Source organism: Aedes albopictus, chromosome 2, assembly GCF_035046485.1.
Source record: "Aedes albopictus strain Foshan chromosome 2, AalbF5, whole genome shotgun sequence".
In the NCBI taxonomy this organism is placed as follows: Eukaryota; Metazoa; Arthropoda; class Insecta; order Diptera; family Culicidae; genus Aedes; species Aedes albopictus.
The window spans coordinates 234,766,938-234,785,428 of record NC_085137.1 but is presented as its reverse complement, the minus strand read 5'-3'; the positions used below and the strand labels follow the sequence as shown (position 1 = coordinate 234,785,428).

Sequence of the window (18,491 nt, the reverse complement as noted above, 5' to 3'; positions counted from 1 at the left end):
CCGAGAAAAAAACAACACCCGAATCGGTTGTGAAAATGCAAAAAGCGTTAAAGCGAAAAAGTGAGAAAAGGGATTGTTGATCTTTTCTTGCTTTGTTACTTTTTAGCGTTCAATGAGGTGATTTGAGCAGTTGAGTTTTTTTTTAAGATGATTTCAACCGAACTAGGGAGCATTCATTGGATATGTAGCGTTAAAATTGGCTATATGTGGGTATATAGTACCCTTGTAATGTCATTCAATTCAAGAATTACAATTCTTTACATTTATGTACTGTAATCTAACCATTTACATATAAGCAGTAGGCTTGTCCAATTTTTGTTCTCTGATTCTAACGTCCACCCCCATATTTTGAATGGCTTCCAAAAAGATGCCAATACTGGTCAAAGTTGCAGCTAAATCCATTAAAATTAAGAGGAGCATTAAATCAATTTTTTGTTTTTCGACTATTTTTGAACTTCTGAAAATTGTAACTGCACCCAAACCTCCATTTGGGTAATGATCTTCAAAAAATCATAACTACACTAAAACTTGTCAAGAATCAATTCCTACAGCATAAATTGAAAGATATAACAGCGTATCCCACCGAACATTATTGCTGTACTCAGAAAAATATGTAATTAAAATTCAGCGAGAAATCATGCACATAAAGAGAATGCTAGAGTTAGTGCACTTTAACATGAGATATAATGTAAAATTTCATTACCATCGTGTAAATTTCCGCCAACCATCGCGTAAACCATCATGGACTTCAACCGGTTACATGACTATTAGTGGAAATTTACACACGTAACGTAATTTAACATGATATCTCATGTAAATATGCACTAACTCCAGCATTCCCTTTATGTGCATGATTTCTCGCTGAATTTTACATGAATATTTTTTACTGTGTACAAGAAATGAATAAGCTACTCTGAAGCTTATTTTGACAATTTTAGCTGAATCAGCTGTTATTCAGCTGTCGTTGTTCCTTGGGATGCCAATAATTTTAAAGGAAACATATGTAATTATCACAATTGTAATCAGAGAAACCTTAAAAAGTTGATTTTTTGGGTTGTAAGAAGCGGCTAGCTCGGAGGTATACCCCCTCAGGGTCGGCGGATATCTGCTCAGGAAGACTCACAACCCACTGAACGGAACAATGGCAGACACACATTGGAGGACAAAGACATTTCTCACGAAGTAGTACAAAATACATGAGAAGTTACATATACTTATAATCTATTTATTCTAAATGAAATGTGTTTAGTGTGGGAAGGGGGGGGTGTAGAAGGTTTCGTTGCGGCCGTTTGTATGCTGGCGAACTGTAGGCATGCGTTGAGAGAAAGAATCTATTGATGACGAACGTGGTGTACTTGCCACATCGCTGTGAGATCATGTAGTATTTCCACTGTGACCAGGATGCGTGGATCCTGGGGCATCGACTACGTACTGGCTGGGGTTTACTGTGTGGCGATTCCGTAGTGTCGCTCCAAAACTGGTACTCCGACGTCCAACGCGCTCGTGAACGGGGTAGTAACACATTGGATATTGGGTACCAGCAAGCGGGGCAAGCCCATCGGTCCTCACTGGTACCCTCACCTCCATAGCGTCTGTTACTACTCACCCGTCACGTGTGGCTCGACAATATCGAAGGGGGCTTGTCGACCACCAGCACGTGGCTCGCCGGACCTTCACGCCTCGCTGTCCCCCGAAGGGGGGGGGGGGGGGGGGGGGTGGTTTGTAAACAATACGGGAATCTATTTCGGCTTGGCCTCGTCGATCTGCTGCGGGTAAATCGCTGATACGCTCGTTGGTTGCAGGGCGTCTCCTCTCTAACACAGAGGTTCCTCAAACTGGGATTCGTACAGGGACTTCAACGGTCCTGGAAACGTGACTCTTCGTCTGCACAGTCCAATACTTTCTGACCTTCGTTTTCTGCTAAAAAATCGACAGCTCCCATTCTTCCTAAACTCTCTCTCTCTCACTCTGTGTCTCTCTCTCTCCTTTTACTCATTGCCGAGAACCAAGTAAGTGGTGCAATGTGCAAGATTTTATAAAGGTGTATGCTTGAAAGGAGTGAAGGGGGGGGGGGGGGATTGGTGAGTTGGAGTCTATGAGTAACTACTGTGAGCGTTGAAATTCTAAACTGTATCTCTGCCTTTCACAGTGGTTACCATTGTTGCCAGTTTGTCGGTAACAGGGTACACAGAAAAATATTCATGTAAAATTCAGCGAGAAATCATGCACATAAAGGGAATGCTAGAGTTAGTGCATGTTAATGAGATATCATGTAAAATTAAGTTACAATCGTGTAAATTTCCGCTAATGTTCACCGGTTGGAGTCCATGATGGTTTACGCGATGGTTGGCGGAAATTTACACGATGGTAATGTAGTTTTACATTATATCTCATGTTAAAGTGCACTAACTCTAGCATTCTCTTCATGTGCATGATTTCTCGCTGAATTTTAATTACCGTAAAATGGGGTAACTTTGATAGTTTTTCAGCGAATTTTCTCAATATTATTACATGTAACAGTATTTCCCCGAGTTTTGTATTTTTAAAACAAGTACTGGCGTATCAGTTTTCAATTGGAATTACAAGATTCGATAATCTGAAATATTTTGGATAACTTTTAGTTTTTCATATAATCGAAAATCAGATTTTCATTTTGGGGTAACTTTGATAATGCCCTAAAAACACATCAAATCTCAAAAAATAATCACACATTGAAATCTTAGGAGTATGAACATGATGAGGGAAGGCTTGTGGAATGTATTAGATAGAATTTTCATATAAAAACATTGATTTTTTACTTAATTCTACATATAAAAATGAGTTTGTGGAGTATTGAGTGCAAAACACAATAAATTTAGCTATCAAAAATCATTATCTTTGTAATAATAAATGCTTAACGGTACATCAACATATGATTACATGATATTTATCGTTAGTATGCTTTTTTTGGGTAGGTTTTTAATGTTTTATTAACAAATTTTTATCAACACATATTTATCTACATGAAATAGCAAGGGCATTGCATACTTTTAGGCGTTTAACAATGTATGGAGATTAATATCCCAACTTACAAAATTGCTTCCATTTCATTAAAACACACTTCGTTAAGAGATTCAAGGCCAGATTTGGAATCTACTATGATGAATCTATCGAGAATAAGCGTCCATTCATTGAAAAAATAGTTGTAACGAAGTCGTATAGCAGATTGTTTGTAGGGGTTAATAAATGACAAAAATATCAACAATTTTTATTTTTTGTCCAAAAAGTTGTATATAAACTAGATTTTAATGAAAATACGTCTAAGATGAACTTTCATATGTATAGAATTGATTTACGTTTACCTTTTTCTTAACTGGTTGAAGGAATCATAGTTATAAGATAAATTACACAATGCCTGCCGAACTATCGAAGTTACCCGCATTATCAAAGATACCCCGTTTTACGGTACATATTTTTTTCTGTGTAGATTTTGTTCTGGAACACCCTATATATGTATGTCATAAGTTTGATATTTTAAAACGGTATCATATTATCTAATGTTATTTGCTTCTTTGACATTAATGCTGTAGGAATTGAGCTTGAAACACTGGCGTTTTCACGTAGAGTATTGTGTTGTTCCTTGTTGTGCATGCATCGCTCCTGATGGGGTGAGTAAATATTGCAACATAATCGATCGCGTTTGCTATGATCTCGCGCGAAAACGAAAACAATAGATGCGCGGTGCTTAGTTTTGTGTTGTTTCTTGTTGTGAATGCATATGGTTTGGATCATTGGTTTGTACTTTGTCGCGTTCAGTTCATTCCTGTGTGGAATGGGCTTAAAGCTTCTACTCCCTAATGGGGTGGAGACGCGCGACAGGATTTCGTTTATTAGACATGTTTTCGTATAGAAAAGTGGTCGACTGTGCGCGAAAGTTAGTGTTTATTGTTCCATTGTCAGATCACATCACCAACCATAGGTGACTCCTAGACCTGAGAATGTGCGCTACCCTATCGTGAAGACACTGGGATTTCCGGTCTCTATAACAACGCTTGTCTTACTAGCAATCTCTTTCCTCTTCGATGACCGTAAGGACGTGGCCAGCGCCGTTATTAACTTTTCTTGTGAATTCTCGAACTGTGCACATTGAGAATAGTAAGCTAGTCCCAAGCCCTATTCATTGGTTCCTTGTGCAATTTCGATTGCTCTGGTTAATCACGGAATAGCAACTACGATTTGTGCAGTCATCTATACGCATGCTCATGCTCATCAATATCAGTGCTCACGCGATTCAACTTTTTTTGCGCGCCAAAGCATGATTCCCCCCGAAAAGCTAAAGTGTATCAAACAATTGTCCGTACAGCAATTTTTTGGTCAAAATAATTTTTCATTCAAATATAGTAAATATAAAACCTCAAACGAAGCTGCATATGAAAGCCTTAGGTATAAGCTTTAACACAAAAAAATGAAAAAATTTCATCGAGTACATAATAAGATATAATGTTTTAAAAATGTGTTCAAAAATCTTATAAGTTTTACTAAAAGTTCTATAATTTCCAAAAAACTTATTCGATCTCACTCAAAATTTTACCAATGGAGCTTTAATATATGGTTTATGATTGGTCAAAATTTCAGCGCTTTTGATTGACGTATAAAAAAGTTATGAACATTTGAATGAAAAATTATTTTGACCAAAAAGTTGCTGTACGGACAATTTTTTGATACACTGTAGTTTTTGGGACGCATATGGCTTTAACGAATTTTAGTAATTTTTGTTCAACTCTTACAGCATTGATGTCAAAGAAGCATATACCCACAACACATTAGAATATGATGCCGTTTTAAGGAGAAACAGAGGATACAAACATGGCTGCCACAATGGCCGACTTGGACCCTACTCACGTTTTAAGAGCACCAATCTTAAAAATTCGTAAACAAATGCGCTCAATTTGGAAAAGCTGCCCCTTTTTGTAAGTTAGCAAAGCCAGCATAAACAAGTGCTACTTCGTTTGTCAGATTTGTGCATTTACTAAAGTTTGTATGCAAAATTGCAAAGGGATTTCTTGATGTTTCACTTTTAAATTTTTGACTTATTACATATATTGGGGTGTTCCAGAGCAAAATCTACACACCTAGAAAATATCAGAAATTCTGAAATTTCAACGAAACGGAATCACCAAAAAACGTAAATGTTTTCAAGACTGAAACACAAATTGGACTCAATTTTACGCGCATCATGTAAGTGCAGGTTGGTTAACAAATCCGTTCCAACAAAAACGTAGAATCAGTATCGCGTTCATCAGCCTCCTTCCAACTCGGTGAAATAGCCGAGAGGTAAGAGATGTGGCTCACGATCAGCAGGTCCGGTGTTCGAATCCCATGCATGACAATATTTTACTTTTCTATGTTTTATCTGTCAAATCGGTTCTAGCGATTGCTAGACGCTAAGAAAACATAAGTTTTATTTTAGGGTGTCTTGAAAGACGTAAATTTACATGTTATAACCTCTAAATTTGTGTTTTTGAATATGCTCGTATATGTCAGGTTCAGGACACTTAAAATTACATGATATTTTCTAGGTGTGCAGTTCCGCACTCTGCGTAGAGTCCGCAGATCGTCCTCCACTTGGTCGACCCACCTAGCTCGCTGCGCTCCACGTCTTCTTGTACCGGTCGTATGACTCTCATTTGAGTCGGGTTGCTATCCGACATCCTGATGAAGTGACCCGCCCACCGTAGCCTTCCGATTTTCGCGGTATGGACGATGGTTGGTTCTCTCAGCAGCTGATGCAGCTCGTGCTTCATTCGCCTTCTCCAAGTCCCGTCTTCCATCTGCACTCTGCCGTAGATGGTACACAACACCTTCCGTTCGAAAACTCCAAGGGCGCGTTGGTCCTCTGCACGTAGGGTCCATGTTTCGTGCCCATAGAGGACGACCGGTCTAATCAGTGTTTTGTAGATATAGTCAACTTCGTGGTACGGCGAACTTTACTCGATCGTAGAGTTCTGCAGAGTCCAAAGTAAGCACGATTTCCTGCCACAATGCGCCTCTGAATTTCTCTGCTGGTGTCGTTGTCGGCGGTCACCAGTGAGCCCAAGTACACGAATTCTTCAACCGCCTTGATTTCATCACCGTCGATATGAATTCGGGGTGGCGGGCGCGGTGATTCCTCCCTGGAGCCCTTTACCATCATGTACTTTGTCTTCGACTAATCCGATTCGCCTGGCTTCACTCTTTAGTCGGATGTACGTTTCCGCTATCGTCTCAAAATTACGAGCTATAATATCAGTATCATCGGCGAACGGACTTCCTAAAAATCACTCCACTCGTGTTTATTCCCGCTCTCCTTATTACACCCTCTAATGCAATGTTGAACAGCAATCACCTTGTCGTAACCCTCTGCGAGACTCGAAGGGACTCGAGAGTGTCCCTGGTACTCGAACTACGCACATAACTCGATCCATCGTCGCCTTGATCAATCGTATCAGTTTATCCGGGAATCTGTATTCGTGTGTAATCTGCTACATATAGCTGTTCTTGATCGATTGTATCATACGCCGATTTGAAATCGATGAACAAGTGATGTTTGGGCACGTTGTATTCGCGGCATAAAATTTGGGAGAGTACCTTGTAGGCAGCGCTCAGTAGCGCGATCGCGCGATAGTTCCCGCAATCCAACTTGTCGCCCTTTTTGTAGATGGGATACCTTCCATCCATTCCTCCGGTAATACTTCCTCCTCCCAAATCTTGGTAATGACCCAGTGTAGTGTTCTGACCAGTGCTACGTCGTCATTGAGGTGCTCATCGTAATGCTGCCGCCACCTTTCGACCACCTCACGCTCGCTCGTGAGAATATTCCCGTGATTATCTCGGCGTGATTATCTTAGCGCGATACAGTTCTTCCATCGCTTCGCAATCTCGTTCCTCCTGTTGGCACTTCTTCATCCGGAAGACTGAGTTCTGCCTGTTCCGCGTCTGTCTATAACGTGCCTCATTCGCTCTCGTGCGGTGTTGCAGCATTCTCACCCATGCTGCATTCTTCTCGTTTTTCAACTGTTCACATTCGCCGTCGTACCAGTCGTTTCTGTGAGTCGGAGTCGCGAAGCCTAGTGCTGTAGCCTGTGGGAATCTACAATGTTCACCTCTTCCTATTGCTGTGTCCAGGGATGAGAAATGTACTGGAAAAAACGGTTACCGCCTGTACATTTGACATTTTTCCACACGAACATCACAAGCCCAGCGAAACTCAAACTGTTCGAAAAATAAATGTCATAACATTTTTTTTCCAGCAGCCTTCTTCCTCGAAACGGTTTCCAAGCGCGAGAGCGCCGGTACTCGAGCACAACGACGACAAAAATTTCTGTCTCTCCCATTTTTGCATTTTTCTGCGTTTCAAACCGCTTCTAGACAAACTTCTTTATATGCATCACAAAGCTAGGAGTGTGCTGTAGCTATTTGAGCAAACAGATTCAAATCATTCACTAAAACAAGTGAGTTATTAGCAGTTGAACATATTTGACATTTTTCGTAATCACCCGCCTCGGCATGACTGCTCATAAATAGTTTTGTGGGGAAGCGAAAACTATCAAGCGCCAGCTTGACTGCCGACGGTGCGGCTGCTGATGATATTCAATGAGGTACAGATACAGGTGGCGCAGATAAACATTGCGAACCACTAGTTGTCTCTTTTGTTCTACCGCTGATCTTATGCAACTCAATTAGTGACGTCACTAATTGAGTTGCATAAGAACAGCGGTAGAATGAAAGAGACAACTAGCGGTTCGCAATGTTTATCTGCGCCACCTGTATCTGTACCTCATTGGATGATATTGGTGCTGCCGTTGTTTTGTTTTTATTTTACTGTCGGTATCGATGAACGGAAAAGAGAAAAAAGTATTTTTGCCATCCCTGGCTGTGTCAGCATGAGAAGCGCCGCGTCGTCGCGAAGTGAGAGCCGGTGTGATAGCAGCTCGTAGCTGCATGATTGGAGTGTGATCCAAACGGAACAGTTCCTGATATTCCGCCCGGGTGAGGGTGAAGAAAAAGTGATTGTGATTACTTCTCCAGGGGGAGAAAAGTGTTTCGAAGTCGTAGGAAGAAGTAGTAGTGGTAGTAGAGAGTGCCGAGCAACCATCGCTCGAGAGAAAGGTAGAATATAGTGCTGAGCAAGCGGAGCTCGAAGAAATTGAGAAGAAGAATCCATCCGGAAAGTTTTTTTTTTTTGTGGATACCCGAGTGAAAAGTGTGTCGGTGAAAATGGGTGACGCGAAGTTTTCGATCCCGAAGTTAAACGGTACCAACTGGCAAACCTGGAAGATACGTGTGGAGATGCTGCTGGTTCACGATGACTTGTGGTACGTAATTGAAGAGCCTGTTTTTGCCGAAGAAGACCGTACCGAGCAGTGGAAAAAGGACGACAGAAAGACGAAGGCAACAATTATCTTGCTGCTCGAAGATAGCCAGTTTTCATTGGTGAAGAACTGTGTCCTCGCGCGTGATGTGTATGCAGCTTTGAAAAGATACCATCAGAAGACGACACGGGCAGTCCGGGTGTAACTTCTGAAAAAGTTGTGCGCAGTGAATCTGGCCGAAAACAGTGACGTGGAAGAACATTTGCGGGAATTCGACGATCTGTTCGACCGTCTTGATGCTGCTGGTACGACCTTGGACAAGGATACCAAGATATGTATGCTGCTACGAAGTCTTCCACCGTCGTTCGATGGTCTAGTAACCGCTCTGGACAGTCGGGCAGATGACGACATTTCGCTCGATGTTGTAAAATCGAAGCTCGTCGATGAGTACAACCGACATCTGGAAAGAAGAGGTGGATCTGTTGGGAGTGAAAGGGCCATGCGATCCACGGAAGGTAAGCCGGGAGGAGATCCTAGAATTTGCCATTTCTGTAAAAACGTCGGCCATATCAAGCGGAACTGCCGTAAGTTCCTGGCAACGCTGAAGGAGGAAGCGGATACTCCCTGCACCAGTTGTGGCGAATGCGGCAAGGCCAAAACTGCCCAGAGTGATACGCGTAGTGTTGCTTTCACCGTCGGAGAAGAAAATTTCAAACGTTGGGTAATTGACAGTGGCGCAAGTTCGCATATGTGCAGTGACAGGTCGTGTTTCGAATCGTTGAGAGGTTGAGAGAGTTTTCTGGTGGTAACATCATACTTGCGGATGGGAAAACAAGTCATGTTCAGGGTGAAGGACAAGTTGTAGTGCATGGCGTTGATGGTTCCGGTGAAACCGTAAAGATCAACATGAACAAAGTGAAGTTTGTACCCGGACTATCCACAAACATGATCTCTGTTGGACAGCTGGTTCAGAAAGGTTTCAAGGTGTCTTTCGCGAATGCAATGTGTGGCATAGTGAATGCTGATGGTGAAGTTGTTGCAACTAGATCCCGACATGGCAAGCTGTACTATTTTAACATAGCGCAAGTGTTGTTGGCCGCAACGGATGATCGGAGCCACCGGCAGGAACGACCTGTTTTTCGATCCAAGGCCGCTGCCAAGCATTTAGTGAATAGCGGTTTGACATCGGTCCCATGACCAAGGCAAAAGTTCGAAAATCATTACAAAATTGAGGAGGTTGTGTCAAGTTGCGGTTGCAACAGTCGTCGTTGCGGAATGCAGGAGTTCGAAACGGAGTTTCGACATCCGAAAGGTTTCGAGGGTTCTACAAGGCGTGTCACTGGACCGGACGATCCCACTGAGGCGTTGGAGGATCCTGTCTGGTTCGACGCAATCGACGACGAAGCTGGATTGCTTTGAGTAGAGAGCTGTAACATTGAGGGGGAGTGTGGGAATCTACAATGTTCCCCTCTTCCTATATTAATTACCTTGTGCCCCAACTCTACAATGTATACCTGATCGTTAATTACCTTGATCCTGGTGTGCGCGCTTAAACACGCAGAAGAACATTTTTATCACAACGCAACATTCGATCGCTCGCCACCAGTCAGAGCTGTACCTTTTCTGCTATTAAACCTAATTTCCTTTTCTAAAGTAGTCGCGTGTGTTATTCCTCCACCATATTCCGAAACACCTTTGGGCATTCCGCTGTTGCATCCTGGATTCTGCCAACATAGCCGAGGTACTACCTATGGCGGATCGGATGTCCCTCCAGCCATCTTCAAGTGTAGCTGCTCTTCCGTTGGTAGGGCAACTGCTAACTGCTGCGCGTAGTCTTGAGCCACTTCTACGTTACGCAGCTGCTCGATGTTGAGCCGCGGAGCTCGACTTCGACGCGTGGTGATAACTGTCGAAAGTTTTGAGCGCATGCATACAGCGACTAAGTAGTGATCCGAATCTATATTCGCACCGTGGTATGTGCGGACATATTGGTAATATCCTAGAAGAATTTATCGTCGATTAGAACGTGGTCGATTTGGTTAACTGTTTTAAAGTCGGGTGTTCTGCAGGTGGCTTTGTGAATATCTTTGCGGAGGAAGAAGGTTCTTCGGACTACCATACCACGGGAGGCTACAAAGTTTACGCATCACGATTTCCATGTCACGCGACGAGCAACCATCGTATGTTTGCTCTAACTGCGCGTAGAACGCTTCTTTGGACCCTTCACGTGGACAGTGGACATTGATGATGCTGTAGTTGAACCAACGGCCCTTAACTCTCAACATACACATCCTTGTATTGATCGGCTGCCACCACTATAAACACAATAAATCCTGTTCCCAGTTTATTGGTGGAGCCACAGCTTTGGTAAAAGGTAGCCACTTGTTGCCCGCTTTTCCACACTTTCTGTCCAGTCCAACAAAGTTCATGCAACGCCACGATGTCGAAGTTGCGGGGATGTAATTCGTCGTAGATTATCCTGTCACATCCTGCGAAACCTAGTGACTTACAATTCCATGTTCCAAGTTTCCAATCGTAGTCCTTATTTCGCCGCGTGGGTCTTTGCCGATTGTATCGAGTCGTATTTTCTCCTATGTTATTCGCAATGGGAATTTTTACGGGTACGCCAACACTCCTGTCTCGTCAGAGGGCCATCTTGCCAATTATGTTTAACGCCCCAACCAACACTGGGACGACCACGCTGATGGGGCTACCACCTTGGATCTAGCTGGGCGTGATGCAGCGTTTCTTACTCAGCCGCTGGATGCCAGAACAGATGCTGTTTGAGCCGCACCTCCTTGGTGAATAGACGCTCAAGTCATACCTCCTCAATCGAAAAAAAACTATGGGTGAATCAGGAAATTGCTTGCTGGTCATACTCGCTAACGCTCGTTGGACTTCAAAAAAGGATAACATCTCTGTTGGAGCTGTGGATTGTCTAGAACCGGTTAGACGCAGTTACGGCGCGTTTGATTTCGGAAACTTCGACGGCCTTCTGTCGCCTCAGTTCCTCAATTATCTATGCGATTTCGCCGCATGACTCGGCCGATACTTTTAGCTAGCAATGCAATTGCTCGTTGTTCCGTATTTATTGATAAATTTTAAATCGTTTTTCTTTTCAACATTTTTCAATTGTGACTTTTCAAATTTAGGAAAAAATCAGATTTACTTATGAAAAATTTAAACTTACTGTTGAAAAAAGTAGTTATTTATCGCAATTGTTGAATTGTTTATGAAAATTCAGACATTTTATATTGCTCAAAAATCAATTACCTATAAGAAATTTTAATTTTTTGACCTTTTGAGTTGAATCCGGAACTTTTGTAATTTATTATTGCTCCCACCTCTACTTTTTTATTGAACATTATTAATTTTGTTATGGAAAAAGATAAATTTTTAATGAATCGTTTTTATTTTAGCCATTATATACAAGGTGTCGTCGTTGTACATTCGTGGTTATATGGATTATTATCATTGACATAATATTCCCGAATGATCTCGGCTGATTTTTTGACTCTGATTAGGGTATACTACAAGCTTGTCACAATCCAAAAATTAACTGAATTCTATTGTTTAGCGAATAAAATATAGCTATTTTCTATAGCCTAATCGAAAGAGCTCAGTTCTCTGAGTATAACGTGATTTTATTAGATAACAATACCTTTGTTTTGATGGTTAAATTAACAAAATAGTTTTTATTTTCGTGGATAGAATGAAAGTTCAATCGATAACATGACAGTTCGACCCGAACAAAAAAAATTCCCCATACAAACTTTAAATGCATTTTAAAAATAGTTCCCGCACTCCAAAATTTATGAAATTTTGGATTTCGACTATTTTTTGGGCGGAGAATCCGATTATGAAATAATCCGGATACCCCTCAAGAACCCAATTGGTTGGAAGACAACCTGGAAATTACAGTGGGCGTAAAGTGGGTGGCAGCGTCTTACAGGAGACCCGACTGTAAAACAGAAAGCTGGGAAGCTGGGTCTGTCAAAGTTGAAACGAACGAAAGCATGAGAAAAAGGAGAAATCTATCATTGCGTTCAATCAGGCCTTAGCTGTTATCCTTACCCTCGATAATACAGTTTCCATCGCGGTGAAGTGCAAAATACGGCTAATCTACCGAAAGCCGATTTTAAAGAATAAACACTTGAGCTTGTTATTTTTACCCCGGAGCAGAGCATGGCATTAAAATGGAAATCGCATGCACGCGTCAACCCGTTTCACGGTGTTTTGATTGGAAAACTTTTAACACTTCAAAGCCGCCGTTGTTCGTCGCTGTGCTGCAATTCTAATGTTCACTTTTGGGCTCACCCCTTTTTTGCACCTAGGGATTGTTGGTTTTGCGCGTGCCTGAAAACTGGTCCGGATGCGTGGCACAATATGCTTTCTGTACACGCAGAAAAATATCGTTAGGTTGAACCTAAAATCTCTTTGCTTAGAATCGACCATTTTTGTGCGAATTAAACCAATTCATTTAATTATTTGTTTCTACTCTGGTAAATTTTTGAAACAACAAATTTTCTAATTGAACATGACACCAGTTCTAGATTTTCATTTCAACAAATTGCTTTTATTGATTCTATTACATGATATTGTAGAATCAACAATATTCATGTATTACGGTCACCATTGTAATGTCTAAGATAAACAGTAAACATTTTTTGTTTTCTTTTAAGCGTGAAAAAGGACTGGTCGAAAAATTAAAGAAAAAACAAGGTGGAATAATCCAGTTTATTCAGATCTCCTTTGTTTTTTGCTAGGTAAGTTTATAATTTGTGTATCTCATTCTGGATTGTAATTTAACTTAGATGTAGTATTCCTTCATTTTAGCTAATTGGTTTCGAAGAAGTGGAGAAGTATACTTATTGACGAGAAGAAATAAACTGGCTAAGAAAAGACAAAGGTTAACAACTATTGACATGCTTGATTGGAGTGTTTGATTAACTGATATGTTTATTTATCGCAGAATCAAGCAGATTTTGTTCGGATTGAACGTTAACCACGACGATGTCATCGGCTACAGAGATTCCTTTTAGAATACCGCGCCACAAACCACAGACTGGAACCAAATATCACAGACATGTTCACAGATCTGTGCAAATATCATATGGTGCTAACATTTTCACTTGGACTTAACTTAAGTGTAATTTTATGTACATAATGAATAAATTTTCTTAGAATGTTTTGTTTAGGTTCTACTCATATGTATGTAAACAAAACAATCAATAAAATCGCTTTTTACATCAATGGACTAGCATTGTTGAAACAACAAATAACATTTTTCATTTCAATATAGCTCCTTTTATTATTTCAATACACTGTATTTGTAGATTCAAAAAAATCTTATTTTAGTTTCTAAAAAAATATGCTTTGTTTTTGACAGATCCATGTTTTTAGGCATTTTTAGAAACAACAATTTCCATTGTTGGAATCAAATTTGTACATTTATTGAATCAACAAAAATTACTGGTAAGCCCTGAGTCTACAAAAATATTTATTGAATCTATGCAGAGTTCTTTTGGCTCTACAATATATTTTTCTGCGTGTATACAAAATAAACACAGGAAAGCCATTTTAAAACGATTCGAATGGTGTACCGAAGGCAAAAGATAAATAAAAATTTTGATTAATTTTTGTTGATTTTAACACTTTTCAACGTGTTGCCGGATTTGCCCGCCTGTCAGTCGTTGTTGTGGGAGAGGATGAAAACGTGGGACGGCGTGGGGAGGCTGTGCTGTAGATAGTCCTCACGGTTGAGTAGATACAGCTATTTTCTATATTTACACAAGCAGGACGACAGACAAACGAAGTCACGATCTAAAATCATTGAGTTGACCAGTTCGGCTTTTTGCTGTGGGGTGGGCTGCACATTTTGTTATGGGGAGGATGGGTTTATATATCGATTGAATATACACTGCCGATGCAGCCATCAGCACGATTGTGCAATAGTTGTAGGATGTATAGGATATTTGTTAGGTATCCTTGCATGCAGTGTACAGCCTCAATGTAGGGGAACTTACGCTATTTTGGAAGCTTTATTCTCTTCGTCATGGGGTGTATTCTAAAACCTGTCGAACTCTTAATTGCCCTGGAAACTTTCCAGGCGATTTGACCGACAAAAACCACTCATAACACAGAAAATAAAACTGCTAAAATACCCAAAGCCATTCTATAATCATTTCCTAGTCAAATTTAATCCCGTTTATGCCAGAATAAAACTGAACATAGGAAGGAATCCATTAATAATACGGGCTGCAAAACGGTGAGTCGATAAGGACAGACTTGTTAGAATCCCAGAATGGCCGCCACAATGGCCGACTTTGACACCTACTCACGATTTTAAGCGCACAAATCACGCCGTAAACGAAACCAGCGAACTTGTTCTTCTTATTTCAATCTAATTACAAGTGAGCAAAAGCAAAATAAAAAATGCACTGTTGTATGAAGTTTGCTTCTTGATATTTGTGCACCTGAAGTTCTCATGCACTGTTGAAGTGGGATTTCAAGAAGTTTGTCCATAAGCGTCCAAAATAGCTCTGGTCCTCACAAGTTACTACCTCAAGCTTCCACGGGCCAAGCGATGAGAAAGACCTCCAGCTAAGAGTTGAGTGCTTAGCTGGTAATGCAGCCTGAGTACTGTTGTCCTTCTGACTTCAGCTAGATTAAGGAGGTACGACCCGAGCGTCTGTTCACCAAGGAGGTGCGGCTCAAATAGCGTCTGTTCTGGCATCCAGCGGCTGATTAAGAAATGCTGCATCACGCCCAGCTAGATCCAAAGTGATAGCCCCATTGGCGTGACCGCCCCATTTTTTTTCGCATCGCGATTGAAGTTTATATGTGATTTTATATGGGAAAACCTTTTTTCCGGTGTTGTATAGAAAGTTGCTCAAAGTTGTCCTATACCATATCCCTTTCGTGACGAACCAACACAATTGTGCTGTTGAGCGGTAACAGTTTTGCATATTTTTTTCATCTGTTTAGACTTTGTTTTATATGATCCCAAGCAGAGGAGAATATCAAATTCATAACAATAGAATCGCATAGCCTGTTTTTATATCATGATTTGTTCTTATTAACTTATCAAAGTATTACTTTTTTATAACATGATTTATTGGGCAAACTTATTTTGTTATGTTCAAGTTATTGAGATTCAACCACTAAATAACATTTCAATAATATACCTTGTTGTAGACCAAGTTTTGTCATTGTTCTACTATTGAAAATGTTCAAATATGTGATGAACTATAACACAACAATAACAAGTTTTCAAATTAACAAAAAGATTCATTGTTATTAAGTTGTTATTGAAACTAACAAAACATGTTATTGAATTAGTCTTCCAGGAACATTTTTTTGTTATGATTTTTGTTATTTTGCCGCTTATGACAGACAAGTTTATAACATAATAGGATGTGTTAATAACATAAAAATTACTGATTTCATTATACAGTTATTATGCCATAATAACATATTTTATAATGCTGTTGATATTTTCTTTTGCTCGGGATGTAAATTGTTCCACTAATTCAGCCAATACTTATACTTGTATGTGTGAAATAAACTTTTGTTTACGTTGCCTGTAAAATTTACCACAACAAGGTAAACAAAAAGTGGGCAAAAACGGTAAAACATGAAAAAGTTTTATCTGTCGCATATTATTTATTTCCGATTTATCTACGTAGTTGTAGGGATTGAGAGGCATACTGATAAAGTGAGCAACAGGGCATATAGTAGTAGCAGCGGTGATGCGCCGCTGGATAAACAAAGCAAACGGAATAAACGATCAACGTGAAACGAAACGTCAGTCTTGTAAAGTATTTTGAACGAGTAGGTTGGATTATCGCAGGGCGGATCGCTAGTGCTGAGATCCGGCCGATTCAGTTGAATCGGAATGGCCATGGTGTCCTTCCGGACACGACAATGGCACAGCCGGTAGGTAAGCTCCCATAGGAAGGTTTTGAGGAAGAGCATTTTCTGTGTTGCCGATGTGCAGAAGCAGCTGGAACGAGGAAACCGTAGTCCGGTGCAAGGGGGTTCTTGTGTGGGTTTCGGTTTTCTTTGCTGGAAGAGCACTGATTGATGACGTGGCCGCATCGCTGTTGTGTTTTTGGAACGAGGAGCAGCCCAACCCAGGGGCAAGAGTTTGCGTTTGCATAGTTTGGACTTTGGATGAGCAAATGTAGGGGGAAAATGAAAGAGTCGCGTCGTTGTGTTGTGATGTGAGTTGCAGCTGCGTTGAATGTCTTCATATGCAGGGGCGGATTGTAGATGTTGTTTCAATTGCGAAGGAGAGGAGATGGTCCACTTCTGCTGGTTGAGATGTGTTTTTGCATTTTTTTTGTTATTCGCTCTGCTGAAATAAATACAATTTCTGCATCCCATTCGGAAATTTCAACTAAATAAAATGTCTAGTAGACATTTAAGCAGATATTTAATACAAGTCACTTAGAAATCTAGAAATATTGACATGACAAAGAGGTACGTTTGGTTAAAGGGGCGTGATTTTAGATTTGGTAAATATGCGGATATCAGAAGTGACTGAAATTACATAAAATATTTTATTAACGTAATAAATGATAGAGTAAATGAAACAAAAAAAAGTATAAAAAAAAAAATTCAACATAGTATACTACAATGAGAACAGGTAAAGTATTTACATGACAAAGTAAAGTACAATGAAAAGCGAATTCCCCCGAGAGGGTAAGCTGAAGGCAAATTCCCCCGAGAGGGTAAGCCGAAACAAATAGCGAATTCCCCCGAGAGGGTAAGCTAGGCAAATTCCCCCGAGAGGGTAGCCAAAAAAAGAAAGCGAATTCCCCCGAGAGGGTAAGCTGAGGCGAATTCCCCCGAGAGGGTAAGCCGAAACAAAAAGCGAATTCCCCCGAGAGGGTAAGCTAGGCAAATTCCCCCGAGAGGGTAGCCAAAAAAAAAAGAAAGCGAATTCCCCCGAGAGGGTAAGCTAGGCAAATTCCCCCGAGAGGGTAGCCAAAAAAAGAAAGCGAATTCCCCCGAGAGGGTAAGCTGAGGCGAATTCCCCCGAGAGGGTAAGCTAGGCAAATTCCCCCGAGAAGGTAGCCAAATTAGAAAGCGAATTCCCCCGAGAGGGTAAGCTGAGGCAAATTCCCCCGAGAGGGTAAGCCGAAACAAAAAAGCGAATTCCCCCGAGAGGGTAAGCTGAGGCGAATTCCCCCGAGAGGGTAAGCCGAAACAAAAAAGCGAATTCCCCCGAGAGGGTAAGCTGAGGCAAATTCCCCCGAGAGGGTAAGCCACAACAAATAGCGAATTCCCCCGAGAGGGTAAGCTAGGCAAATTCCCTCGAGAGGGTCGCCAAATTAGAAAGCGAATTCCCCCGAGAGGGTAAGCTGCGACGAATTCCCCCGAGAGGGCAAGCCGAAACAAAAAGCGGATTCCCCCTAGAGGGTAGCCAAATTAGAAAGCGAATTCCCCCAAAAGGGTAAGCTGAGGAAAATTCCCCCGAGAGGGTAAGCCGAAACAAAAAGCGAATTCCCCCGAGAGGGTAAGCTGAGGCAAATTCCCCCGAGAGGGTAAGCCGAAACAAATAGCGGATGATGATGATGATGATGATGATGATGATGATGATGATGATGATGATGATGATGATGATGATGATGATGATGATGATGATGATGATGATGATGATGATGATGATGATGATGATGATGATGATGATGATGATGATGATGATGATGATGATGATGATGATGATGATGATGATGATGATGATGATGATGATGATGATGATGATGATGATGATGATGATGATGATGATGATGATGATGATGATGATGATGATGATGATGATGATGATGATGATGATGATGATGATGATGATGATGATGATGATGATGATGATGATGATGATGATGATGATGATGATGATGATGATGATGATGATGATGATGATGATGATGATGATGATGATGATGATGATGATGATGATGATGATGATGATGATGATGATGATGATGATGATGATGATGATGATGATGATGATGATGATGATGATGATGATGATGATGATGATGATGATGATGATGATGATGATGATGATGATGATGATGATGATGATGATGATGATGATGATGATGATGATGATGATGATGATGATGATGATGATGATGATGATGATGATGA

At 40.9% G+C, this 18,491-nt stretch overlaps 1 protein-coding gene across 1 annotated transcript in view; it reads right to left on the bottom strand.

Annotated features, from left to right (window-relative positions):
* Positions 1-18,491, bottom strand: part of LOC109400999 (protein dissatisfaction) — a 121,112-nt gene that overhangs the window by 88,485 nt on the left and 14,136 nt on the right. The window lies entirely within an intron of this gene.